The 5,105-nt window shown below is 42.0% G+C and overlaps 1 long non-coding RNA gene across 1 annotated transcript; it reads left to right on the top strand.

The window, feature by feature from the left end:
* The first annotated feature begins 429 nt into the window (after positions 1-429).
* LOC134943867 (uncharacterized) lies at positions 430-4,145 on the top strand. The gene is made up of 3 exons (XR_010181797.1): positions 430-607; positions 1,899-2,528; positions 3,961-4,145. It is a non-coding gene; the product is annotated as an uncharacterized LOC134943867 (long non-coding RNA).
* Positions 4,146-5,105: the final 960 nt, after the last annotated feature.

Below are 5,105 nucleotides of genomic sequence, written 5' to 3' on the forward strand. Positions count from 1 at the left end.
TAGGCAGCTGGTGGAGCGCACAATTGGTGTCCTGAAAGGGCGCTTTCGTGTGCTCCACCGCACGGGTGGCGACATCATGTATTCGCCGGAGATGGCAAGTAAAATAGTGGTCCTGTGCGCAATACTCCATAATATCGCGGTAAGGAGTAGTGTTGAGCTTCCTCAGGCAGAGGAATTGCCTGATGAGGAGCCAGGGGTTGTGCCACGCTTCGGTGGGGGGAGTGTGACACGGAGGGGGAGCCAAGTGAGGGCAATAATCGTAGCAGAACATTTCAGGTATAGTGTTTTTCCCATTTATATTTGCACAAATAATACAACCCAGTATGCTTATGTATTTTTAAACATGATTGCATTTAGTATGTTCTTGTAAAGTGATTTGGGAATGCTGTTGTTGTGTTTGAATGGTTTTTTCTTTTTAAACATAAAAAACAAAAACACGTTAAGCTGACAATGTTTATGTAATAATTTAAATACTGTAATGTTAATAAATAGTGTCCTTATTTATTTTATATCCTCAAATCCTGATTATGTAAACAAACACACAAACAAATGATACTCAATGTTTGACACTTTGTGACTGTCCAGCTGAATGATCACACGACCTGTGGTGAGTACACAGATATGTTTAGTAATTTTCAGTAAAGTCTGTCTCTGTGTGTTTTATCTAATTGTTTCTAACAAACATTTTCGCTTCTGCTAATGCGAATTTCCGCTCGTGCAAAATAACACTCTGCTCTTCACAGCATTGCAAAGATCAATAAAGTTATTAGAAATGACATATTTTTGGCCAATCACATGCTACCAGACACTATAAATATATGCCCAAATAAGGAAAACGCCATTGCCATGATGCGTGCAGCACCGTTCTCCAGGCGGGAGCTCCGCGTGCTGGTGGCGGTGATGGACCGCCGCGTAGGCCGCGTTGGGCGCTTCATCCCCAATCGGGTGAAGCGCGAGGCCTACGCGGAGGTCCGCCGCCTGCTGCGGACTCGCGTCCGCAGCAGGCGGACAATCATCCAGCTGGAGAGGCGCTGGAGTGATCTCCGCAGGCGGACTCCAGATCTGTTGGCGGAGATCCGCCAGCAAATCCGTGCTCTCCATACACGAAGTAAGTTACATTACATACGATTTTTAGCTTAAAATGTGCTAATGTTTGCTTGTTTTTCTTTGTTTCCGACGCATTGTTGAAAACCATTGTGCAAAACCATGTGCACTGCAGGGGAAGCATATGTAACATGTGCAGAGTGTGTAAGATTGTGGTGGTGTGTGTTAAAGCATTTTTTAAATTTGCAGTGTTAAAATAAAACAGGCTGGATTTTCCATGCCCATAATTTCTAAACACACCCAAATCTAACTCTCTCTGCACATGTTATATATGCAACCCCTGCAGAGCACATGCTTTTGGCCAAATGCTAAATAAATTCCTGCTGTAATCCCCTTGGAATTACCAAGATTTTACAGTAAGTGGTAGGCTAATTGCATCCTTCAGTGTATTTTTTTGGAAATTAGGACAGTGTGTGTGGTTAGGGAAAACAGTACTGACTGTAGTAAAGTGACACGAAACAAGTGCATGTTTTCAAGAAATAAGAAGCAGCCTGGAAACTGGTCCAAAATACTGGATCAGTGCTGGCTATATAATAAGGTGCCTTGAATACTAATCTGGTGATGGTGCCTAGACCAATCACTATGACTCAATGGACTAGATTAAGGAATGAGCTTCAAAGTTCACGTTTGGAAACATTTTATTTGCCGTGGCCAACATGAAGAGGATCTTAACATGTTTGAGTTTCAAAATAAAATATATTAAAAAAAAAATATGTAACAGAACATTGATATGAACAAATGAATACTATGTAATTTTGCATAATTTAACAATGTTTACAATATTTACATTCTAGGACAACAACAACGGCACAACTCCCCACCCCCTTCCCCTTCCCACTCACCCTCCCCTTCTCACTCCCCCTCCCCTTCTCATTCCCCCTCCCCTTCTCACTCCCCCTCCCCTTCACAGTCCCCCTCCCCTTCTCACTCCCCCTCCCCTTCACAGTCCCCCTCAGCTTCCCAGTCCCCATCATCTTCCCAGTCCACCTCATCTTCCAAGGCCCCCTCATCTTCCCTGGCCCACTCCACTTTCCATTCCCCTTCTCACCACACCTCTCCATCTCTTTCTGGGACCCCTTCTCCTCCTTCCCATACCCCTTCTCCTTCATCTTCGTCATCCCCATCTGAACCCCCCTCACCCTCTATTGCCTTACATTTCTCTCCACCCCCCTCGCCCTCGCAATCAGACCCCCCCTCTGAAATTGTTGCTCCAATCCAGCCTCCTTCCCCAATCCCTCCTCCTTCCCCAATCCCTCCTCCTTCCCCAATCCATCCTCCTTCCCCAATCCCTCCTCCTTCCCCAATCCCTCCTCCTTTCACCATCCCTCAGCCGGCTTCACCGATCATGCCAAGCTCACCACCCAGTGAATGGGCACAGGAAGCCCCTGACGAACATTCCGGGAGTCAGGATGTTGCCGTGGAAAGTAAGTTTTGTTTTGGTGTCGAAATGATTACCCACTTACACTTACAATGCCAAAACATGCAGGGTTGTACTGTTTGAATTCTTGTCCCCAGGACAAAATTTGGATATTTTCATCATGGTGTACATGTTGCCTTTACATATTTGTGAGTGTCATTATATGTACAGTGTGTATGTGTGCAATATTTTGTGTGTCCACTCTAGGTTGACACTCATTAGGTAGCCAGGGTTGGCAGGACAACAGGGTTTATATGTGTTAGTTTTGAAGGCCAACAGTTAGACCTGAGTGGAGTTTAGTATGTTGTTGTCGATTTACACTTGGGCCTGTGTAGTCAGAAAATTTTAACTTACAAAACACATGCTTCACTTTGTTATGTAGACTAATGACACACTGATTTGTGGTGGGAAAGTTACATTCACAAAATGAAAAAACATTCAAATAAACCCTGTTTGCACTTATTTAGTAAGGGCAGCTTTCAGGGAGTGTGGGAATGCTATGATATGGTGGCCTTCGGAAGATATTGATATGCAGTGTGAGGAGGCAGGACCAAACCCCTTTTAAATAATGCCACAAATAAAGGATGTGAATGAATGGCAACATGGTGTAACAGTGTTGAAGATGGAACATAGGGGTTAAAATCCAAGATGTTTGCATGCCGGACAAATTTTAGCAGTTGGGCCAAACCATGTGCACTGCAGGGGAGGCAGATATAACATGTGCAGAGAGAGTTAGATGTGATTGGGTAATTTTGATTCTGTGCAGGGTAAATACTGGCTGCTTTATTTTTAATGTGCTAATTAGATAGAAGATTGAACACATCCCACCCAAATCTAACTCTCTCTGCACATGTTATATCTGCCTCCCCTGCAGTGCAAATGGTTTGGAGCAACTACTTAAATTTTTAAAGCTGCAATCAACTTGGAATTACCACCATAACTTTAACATGGGATGTTGCCCAGAACAAACAATACAATTAATCTTGACTATTGGGGAACAACTTCTACAAGTTATTAAATTTATTTAGCCTTGTTTGCTATGGCCAACGCTACATCTTACAATGAAATCACATAGGAGCAAATGTAGGCCATGCTCTTTACAATTGGAATAAGTCACACAAAAAAACTGAGCATGCTGGCTTTTTTTAAGGCTAATGATTGAACCCTAAAACAGTCATGATGTATCAACTTTGCCATTAAGCAGGCCTGTCCAAACTGCGCAACTGCAACTGTAGAAAAACTACACATCCCAGCATGCCCTTACACAGGTTTTTCATTCCCTGGCACCAAAACTGAGTCAACGACTGCTGGTATATGTAGTTTCACACAAGCAGGAGGAATGCAGTTTGGACCTGCATGCATTAAAGTGTGCTTTGTGCCTTGCTAGGCTAATAAGCAATGTGAGTAAGTTAGTAATGTTTGTTATCTCTTAATTACAGATGTTGCCGTTGGAGATCCAACATCCTTGCAGGATATAGTTTGCAGTATGAGGCGCCATCTCCAGGCCTTGGTGGGGCTTTTGGACGCCATGCAAAAATTTTGTTAATTTTATGATTATAATTAAAAATATTATAAAAAATGATAATATCAGTATTCCACTTTTAAAAAAAAATAAACTAATAAATTTAAAAACTTCAGCGGCTCTTTATTATTTAGTCATGCAATAAAGGAACAGCAGATTGCAGAACAAACATTTCTTACCTTAAACATTTCAAACATCTAACGTAAGTTATTTTAAATCAACAACTAAAACATGTTATTGGCTTTTTAAACATGCATACACCTTCATTCACATACAAAAACTCTACTTTAATAAATTCTACAAACACATTAGACCAAGCACATTGCAAACATCTATATTTATATTAAACATGTAAATAAAAGGAGGTTATTTTATGGCTACAAAGTGTTTTTCTGGGATTTCAACAAATACTTAATTGATCATGACCATTTCAATTAATTCACTAATTGGATTTGTTATTGAGGAGGGCTTGTGGACTTTGATTTGGAAGGTGTTAGTCCACTTAATAGTATAAAAACAAATTGTGGTGCGTTTTTCAGCAAAAGTGATCACTTTAACTGAAAAATGTGTAAATATACTACAACTTAGTATTTGTACGAAGAAGTATGTGTTTATGCGATGGGTTCGCATTGCTGCGAGGATTTCGCATTGTTGCGATGTCATTTGCCGTACGCCCACTTTGTGTAATAATGCGTGCGAATGTGCTAAAATACGTTGGGGGCGGATGTTCGCAAATTTACTACATTAACGCAACTTTACTAATAGGCTGTGCGAACGAAAAACTTAGCGAACAACTCGGAATGAGGGCCCTGGTTTTTCCCAATTGCTAACAAACTTGCTGCTGCAACTCAGAATTACCCCCTTTATCTCCAGCGATTTTATCTCCATCCAAGGCTTAGTAAATAGACCCCTTAGTGCCTAATTCAGACCTGATCGTAGATGTGCTAAATTTAGCACAGCTATGATCGGTCACACCGACATACAGGGGGACGCCCAGCACAGGGCTAGTCCGCCCCCGCATGTCAGGCCCGACCCTTCCCGCACAAGTACAAAAGCATTGCA

The sequence above is a fragment of the Pseudophryne corroboree genome, chromosome 7, assembly GCF_028390025.1.
Source record: "Pseudophryne corroboree isolate aPseCor3 chromosome 7, aPseCor3.hap2, whole genome shotgun sequence".
NCBI lineage: Eukaryota > Metazoa > Chordata > Amphibia > Anura > Myobatrachidae > Pseudophryne > Pseudophryne corroboree.